An 8,787-nucleotide genomic window follows, 5' to 3' on the forward strand; every position below is an offset into this window, starting at 1 on the left:
ACTAGGTCTCTCGAGGTTTAAATATATTGTACTATATCTCCTCTATCGCTTCTCATGCGTTTCTGTCGAAGGATGTTCTGGCTTTTATGGTTGATTAAATTTTAGTACGTTTTCATTATATCCGATGGTTTGTATTAACTTTCATTCAGAGTTTAACCTCTTATTCTCCAGGGTATATTTTGGTTTGTCTATCTGAATTTACATGACCAAATCGTAAGGCAAATTATTCAGTAACTGCATGAAATAAATGTACATTTTTATTTATTTATTTTTTGTAAAAGCTCCCCTCAAATTAACAGAACGTGTTTTATGATCACACATATTGCTATATGCTTACAATTTACTGCTGAAAGCCAAAAATCTTAGACGCTCTTTGTATTATTTTATAAAAATAATGTTTACAGAGCAGATCACTGAAGAGACGCCATCTGTTTATAGTTTATAGCCCAGATTTGTGGAAAAATGGGTCGACTTTCAGTAGAAAAAAGAAAAAACAAAAAATTGTGAGTTCAGCTTCTTTTATTATAAGGGTTTAAAATGACATCACCCGTCTATTTGACTGGAAAGAAGACAGTTACAGCTCTCATACGACCCCCACCTTTAGAATGTAGCTTATGAAATATGAAATGAAGAATATGACAGTGCGTTTTGGAACCACCGGTGGTCTCAAGGAGTTGAAGAGGTTAATCTTATTCGACTGTATGAAATTTAATAAGCACTGACAGTCATCAATGGTTAGAGCCAAATGTTGCAAAAGGCTGGCAATATCACTGTCCTAAAAACACCCTGACCTCCGCAGCCTTATTTATCTATTCTTCGCTTCTAAAATCAGAACCTATAGCAACATGAAATAGCCGGCACTGGTTCACCTGCTCTATAGCTGTAGCTAGAAGTCATACTTTTCACAGACAGATGTAAATTATTACCACTACTGTAATCAGAAGTTGACTGATTATAAGTCGTGTCCCCTCCAAAATCTTTCAAGACTTTACTGACCTCTTTTGTAAGTGACTTGGTTTTGAGGGCAGTTATTAACTGGGTGTTTTCATATCTGTTCAGAAATAAATGTGTTAATATTGTATAAGCAAACATTTACAAATACACCGAATGAACCCCGCCCCCGCAAAGATGATGCTCCTTGATCAGGGCTGTCAAACTCAACAACTAAAGGGGCCGTATTAAAAAACCTCAGCGTATCTGTGGGCCAGAGAAAAAATGAGTTTATTTCATTTTTAATCAATGTTGTGCTGTAACCCAAACTGGCCATTGTGTATTCAAAGTATGCAAAAACTTCAGCAGTAAAATACAGACAGACCTTGAAATATTACATGAATACTTGAAATATTCCAAGTTTAAATGTCCCGAGGAGCTCGGCCTTTTAAACCTACCTATTTGCTTGAACTAAACACCTGATCTTTTCTTTGCTGCAAGCTCATTAATGCTTGGGCTCGATTTCTAAACTGTGACAGGATGACAGGTGTGCTATTGTGTAGAATTGAGGTGGAACCTCTGTCCCATAGACTGTTGTTGGAGTAGGAGAGTCAGAGCACATCACATTGCAGTGCATGCTGGGGACTGTAGTCCAGCACATTGTGAACATGTAGCACTATGTTTTTACTGCCCATAATTTTGAGCAACAATAAGTAACAGCCTAAGCAATAACTAAAATTTAGTGATGTAATTAGAAATACACTATATTGCCAAAAGTATTCACTCACCCATCCAAATCGCTGAATTCAGGTGTTCCAATCACTTCCATGGCCACAGGTGTATAAAACCGAGCACCTAGGCCTGCAGACTGCTTCTACAGACATTAGTGAAAGAATGTGTCGCTCTCAGGAGCTCAGTGAATTCCAGCGTGGTACCGTGATCGGATGCCACCTGTCCAGTCGTGAAATTTCCTCACTACTAAATATTCCACAGTCAGCTGTCAGTGGTATTATAACAAAGTGGAAGCGATTGGGAACGACAGCAACTCAGCCACGAAGTGGTCAGCCAGGTAAAATGACAGAGCGGGGTCAGTGGATGCTGAGGCACATAGAGCACAGAGGTCACCAACTTTCTGCAGAGTCAATCGCTACAGACCTCCAAACTTAATGTGGCCTTCAGATTAGCTCAAGAACAGCGTAGAGAGCTTCATGAATGGGTTTCCATGGCTGAGCAGCTGCATCCAAGCCTTACATCACCAAGCGCAATGCAAAGCGTGGAATGCCGTGGTGTAAAGCGCTGCCTCTGGACTCTAGAGACGTGGAGACGTGTTCTCTGGAGTGACCAATCACGCTTCTCCGTCTGGCAATCTGATGGACGAGTCTGGGTTTGGCGGTTGCCAGGAGACGGTACTTGTCTGACTGCATTGTGCCAAGTGTAAAGTTTGGTGGAGGGGGGATTATGGTGTGGGTTTGTTTTTCAGGAGTTGGGCTCGGCCCCTTAGTTCCAGTGAAAGGAGCTCTTAATGCTTCAGCACCAAGAGATTTTGGACAATTTCATGCTCCCAACTTTGTGGGAACAGTTTGGGGACGGCCCCTTCCTGTTCCAACATGACTGCGCACAAAGAAATGTCCATAAAGACATGGGTGAGCAAGTTTGGTGTGGAAGAACTTGACTGGCCTGCACAGAGTCCTGACCTCAACCTGACAGAACACCTTTGGGATGAATTAGAGTGGAGTCTGCGAGCCAGGCCTTCTCGTCCAACATCAGTGTCTGACCTCACAAAAGCGCTTCTGGAAGAAGGTAAAAAATTCCCATAAACACTCCTAAACCTTGTGGAAAGCCTTCCCAGAACAGAGTTGAAGCTGTTATAGCTGCAAAGGGTGAGTCGACATCATATTAAACCCTATGGATTAAGAATGGGACGTCACTCGAGTTCATATGCGTGTGAAGGCAGACGAGCGAATACTTTTGGCAATATAGTGTATGTAAATTAACGTTAAAGCTTTTCAGTCTCCAGCATCATTTAACCAGTTCAACATTGTAACGTTAGTTCATGAGACGAGCGATGTGTGAAAAGGTTTCCAGAACAAGCAGATTGTGTTTTTCATGTAAAAACTATGTTTACAAAATTAGTTATATTTGAAGCTAATTAACCAGGTACTAGTTAGCCAGCTATCGTATGTAACTCTGTGACAGAACGAGCTACTAACAGAAACTGATACGGCTTAGAAAATTCCAGTGACTAACATCAGCTAACCATTGTAACATGAGCTAGTGATGTTTGTAAGGGTGGTAGTAGTAGTTCTGGTTGTCAGAACACCAGCACGGAGGGAAATCTACCATTTACTGACCAATCTGCTGCTTCCGAAACGATGCCGGCACGATTTCCAGCGGTCGAAGGTGAGTTTGTGCTTCCATGGAAAGCGAAGTCACACTTGCATGTCGCTGTTGTCGGAACAAAACCTCATATCTCACAAAGTTATAATTGGAATATAGTTGGAATAGACACTCCCAAAATTATACGCTGCACTGACGTTGAACCGTATGCTTGTACTGGGTCGGTATGACCAACAGGTCAAAACAAGCTCAAAACAAAGTGACCGCTGTGCCCTGATTGGTGTTCTTGTTTTGCGCTTCTTTCGTTTTGACATTTTATATTTTTATACTCACATAAACCAAAAGGAGCGACAGATTTCTCATAATGTGGTGGGGTAAAAAGTGAGATATTTGACTCTGAAATGTAGTGGAGTGAAAGTAAAAAGTGGCCCAAAATGGAAAAACTTCAGTACAGATACACGAAAAAAACTACTTAAGTACAGAAACGAATTACATTTACTTCGTTACTGTCCACCACTGGAAAATCAACACTGTGGACAGGCTTGCCAGTAATGTGCAGGACTGGATGTCGCAGCATTTTCTACAATTCAATCGAGAAAAAACTGAAACACTAATTCCTCAGACTAAAGGACACAGAAAGCTGCTTTGTAAGAAACAAGGCCCCTAGTATGAAACCTGGGTGTAATCTTAGATTTGACTAAAGTAGCTTTTTATCGTTTTAGAAATATTGCTGAAGTTTAGCCTTTTCTATCCCAGAGTGATGCAGAGAAACACGTTTATGCATTTGTCACAAGTAGACCTGATTACTGGACCAAGAAAACAAAACATCCTCTGGAAAGTCACCCCGGTTCTGAAAGAACTGCGCTGTCTACCTGTATCTTTTAAAATAGATTTCAAAGTTGTTTTACTTGTTTTTAAAGTTCTAAATGGCCTTAAATCACCTGCTTTCCTCACAGAATGTCCAGTACATGATCTTAGATCTGCAGATAGTGGACTTCTGCAAACACCTGCAAATACCTTACAAGAAACATTTGAAAACATATCTCGTTTATTGTAATGAATTAAAAAATGATCAATAATTTGATGTTTTTTTTATTTTGTTTTTATCTTTTTAAATCCCATATTTAATCTCATAACTCTTAACATGTATTATATTTCATTTATTATTTCTGTGTTTCTTTTATTACTGTCACTGAACTTTATCACCTGTCTTTAAAGCACTATGAGCTGCTATCTGTGTGAAAAGTGCTAAAGTTATAAATAAAGTCCTTTACCACCAGTGGGCACCAGGTGGCAGTGTCTGTTCAGCTTTTTAATTCAAACATGGAGCTGGTCAACATCTGTGAGTCTACTTCACATGGTGTAGCATTTAATGTATAATTTAATGTAAATGATCTTGAATGGTTGCTTACTTTAAACATAGCCGTTCGTACAGCTCACTGACGCCTTCTGTGCTATAAAGTGTCAACTGAAGCTCATGAAACATCCCACTATCAGAGACGGACAGCCATTCTTCCTTGTCTTTGGCGTCTGTGTACTTCTTCCTGAAGGAAGTGATGAGAACTCCAGATTAATCCATAATGAATCCCCCCCCCCACCCCCCCACCCCAATTCCAGATGTAATCAGTCAGCCAAGACAAGTTTGCTTACTTGGTTTTGCATTGGAGCTGTGAGGCCAATGTAACAGTAGCTATCAAGTGCTTTGTAGCCACCCACTGCATAAATCATAGCACACCTGCCTCAAAATGCTTAACCTCCTATTGACCAGGGTATATTTTGGTTTGTCCATCTGAATTTACATGACCAAATCGTAAGGCAAATTATTCAGTAACTGCACGAAATAAATGTCAATTTTTATTTTATTTATTTATTTTTTTGTAAAAGTTCAACTCAAATTAACAGAACATGTGTTTTATGATACACACATTGCTATATGATTACAATTTACTGCTGAAAGCCAAAAATCTTAGACGCTCTGTATTATTTTATAAAAATAATTTTTACAGAGCAGATCACTGAAGAGACGCCGTCTGTTTATAGTTTATACTATAAACAGCCCAGATTTGAGGAAAAATGGGTTGACTTTTATTATAGGGGTTTAAAATTACATCACCCATCTATTTGACTGGAAAGAAGGCAGTTACAGCTCTCATACGACCCCCACCTTTAGAATGTAGCTTATAAAATATGAACGTTATGAAGAATATGATGAAGTGCGTTTTGGAACCACCGGTGGTCCCAAGGAGTTGAAAAGCTTAAATAGACTCAGTAGAATTCACACAAGATAAGAAATCTTACTGAATGCATGAATTACAGAGAGGAGTGGCTGTTTGATAATATGCCCTGTCATCACACTAAAACACTAAAAACTCTAAAACATTCCACACGTCATACATTCAGCAGCTCACAGGTACAAAATAGGTCCAAACAGAATTAATAGCAATTTCCTTCACTGTAACCATCTACGTAGCTGAACTAAGTGAATGCAGTGTCATTAGCTTGGGAATTTACAGTCAACGGTTAACATCACTGCATAAAATCAGACTTTTTTCTGTCATTTTACATGTTTTAATGTTCAGAGACTTAGACCTGTACGGAGGACCAGATTTGCCAAAATGAAAAATAGATAAAATTAAAAATAATAATAAACAAATTTACTATAAAATGAAAGTGTTTGTATAAAAAAAGACGTCAGTCACGACTGCATATGAGTACATATTTCTATATTGTGGTCTGTTTACACAAAGTTAGGTTAGTTCATCATTTATGTTGAATAGACTCTCCCAAAATTTTACGCTGCTGCACTGATGTTGAACTGTGTGCTGCACTGGGTCGGTATGACCAACAGGTCAAAACAAGCTCAAAACAAAGTGACCGCTGTGCCCTGATTGGTGTTCTCGCTTTGCGCTTCTTTCGTTTTGACATGTTACGTTTTTATACACATATAAACCAAAAGGAACGACAGATTTCTCATAATGTAGCGGAGTAAAAAGTGAGATATTTGACTTTGAAATGTAGTGGAGTGAAAGTAAACAGTCACCCATAATGGAAAAACTTCAGTACAGATACACGAAAAACTACTTAAGTACAGAAACGAATTACATTTACTTCGTTACTGTCCACCACTGATAAACAGTATATACAAAATTATAAATATATCTATGAATGATATATACATGTATATATACACATAATACTGTAAATACAATATAAATACAGTATGTTATGTACTGTTAGTGTAAGCAGTTATGTGTTGTATTTTATATACAGTTTGTATATAAAATACAACAGAACAGAACAGCTGTGAACATTTCTGACCCCATAAGTTTCTCTACAACAGAGCATTTCACGTCAAACCAGTCTAGGCGACTTTATTTACCTGACTTTTCGAAAAGAAAAAAAAAAACAGTAGAATTCCCCTTTAAATCACTAAGAAACACCTGTAATAATTACATCACCCCACCTCCCCAGAGTCCTGTCTGAATAGTGCAGATCATTTGACCACTCAACATGATATTTGAGGTAAAAGTGTGACGATTTAGGCAGACAGATGCTAACTGGTGATGCTGATTCTATTATCTGTTAGCCTCACCAGCTCCAAAAACAAAACAAGCAAAAAAAAAAAATAAAATAATAAATAAATAAAAAAAATAAAAACAGCAAAAATTGGACACCAAACATGTTTTGGTCAGTCAATATCTGACCAGTTTCCTTTGGAGCAATGGGGAAAGTTATTAGTTAAAGTAAATTAAACTTTTTGTCAAACCATCACATCAGAAATGTCAAAATAATCTGGGATTTCTTTGAGTTGAAAGTGATTGATGATGCATTTCTTCTTCTGATGTCCAGCTCCTGAGGCTGCTGTCTGAGAGGAGGTTCTCACTGTTCTGCACCACATCAGGCTTCGGCCTCGTCTCCTTTCCTCCGAAGCTCCCCTGCTGACTCACTCTCGTGGGCTGCTGTGTGAAGTCCTTATTTAGCTTCCTCTTATTAGCCTGTTATTGTGGCGCTGTGTCTCCTTTCTCCTTAATTAATGGCCCCGTCCCCCACCGTTAACTCCTCTATGACATTTCAAAGCACTGCGGCCCTCATCCACTCAGCCCTCCATTATCACGCCTGTCACCAAACCACAGCCCAGCCTCTGAACCTCGCTCTGTGTGTGTTTGGGTGCTGCCATGTGATAGCCATTACTTGACTGCATGCTAAATTAGCAACCAAAGAGCTTGACATGGTTGACCCACACAGCCTGTTTGACAGAATTGGTTGTTGTAAAAGGCCAAAGGAAGGTATTTGCACACCAGGTATACAAATAATAGAGTATTATATATTATTATAATAGGGTATTTTATATATATATATATATATATATATATAGATAGATAGATAGATCGATAGATAATGTATAGTGTATATAATAATAAAGGGTATTCAGTATGTCGCTGCTCAGAACAAAACCTTGTATCTCTATTTTTGTTGTCTTTCAGTTTTTCACATGATCTGAAAAATGCCTGTTTCTCTTTACATTGTGTGTAAATTTCATGATAAATGGACTAAAAGAAACGACCAAAATGACTTGGAAAAAACTCTGGTTTCATTGACTTACATTAAAAGTAAAGTGTTTTTCCTTCTCCTGTAAAGTTACCATTTTGGAGATATGAGGTTTTGTTCCAACAACAGCGATTTATAACTGTGGTACGTGTATACCAATAGCAATCAATAGCGATAGCAGCTGATGTAAAATTTAACCAGACTTGCATGATAAATTGGCCAAAAATTTAATTTTTACATAACATAAATAATTTTTCAGAAAATTGAATGGAAGTATGTTGCATCCTAGGGTTTCAGTCACGTGATTTTTCTGTTGTGGCCACCATATTTGGGACCGAATTTCTGGCTTCGCTGCTCCGCGCGAACATAACTTTTTTACTCTCCTTATTTTGGAAGAGAAAATACTTCGAGAAAGTCGATAAAACAGGCTGTGATCCTCATACAGTTTCCCCTGAACTCCTGATCAAACTTAAACTGGCGAAAAGATACCAAATTTGTGTTTTCCTGACATTTATATTGATCTCATACTCAGCCCCTCCCCCTATTCTGGAGAGTCTCTCACAGCATTTAACAGCACAGAAGCCCACCGGCTCTTCACGTCAAGGTGGGTAAAGGATCCCATGGTGTTGCATAAAGAGGAGAAACACTCTGTGATCATAGGAGGGTAACGACATCAGCTAATTAACACAGATGTGATCAACGCTGGCCTTTAGATCACTTTAGCTGATGTTAACAGCCGAGAGATGAACAGTCGTCCCCCTAACGGAGCTGCAGACAGCCGGTATAACTTCACTCTCTGTTTCTGATTTAAATGATGTCTGAATGGAGAAACATAAATATAAATATACATAAAGCGTTAAATATCAGACTGAATGTCGTGGGTCGGAAAACGACGTCGTGTTTCGACAGACATGATTCTGAAAGTTTGCTAGTTCAGTTAGTTCAGAGTTCAGCTCCAGTCCTGAAACCCCT

Source organism: Colossoma macropomum, unplaced genomic scaffold (assembly GCF_904425465.1).
Source record: "Colossoma macropomum unplaced genomic scaffold, Colossoma_macropomum, whole genome shotgun sequence".
In the NCBI taxonomy this organism is placed as follows: Eukaryota; Metazoa; Chordata; class Actinopteri; order Characiformes; family Serrasalmidae; genus Colossoma; species Colossoma macropomum.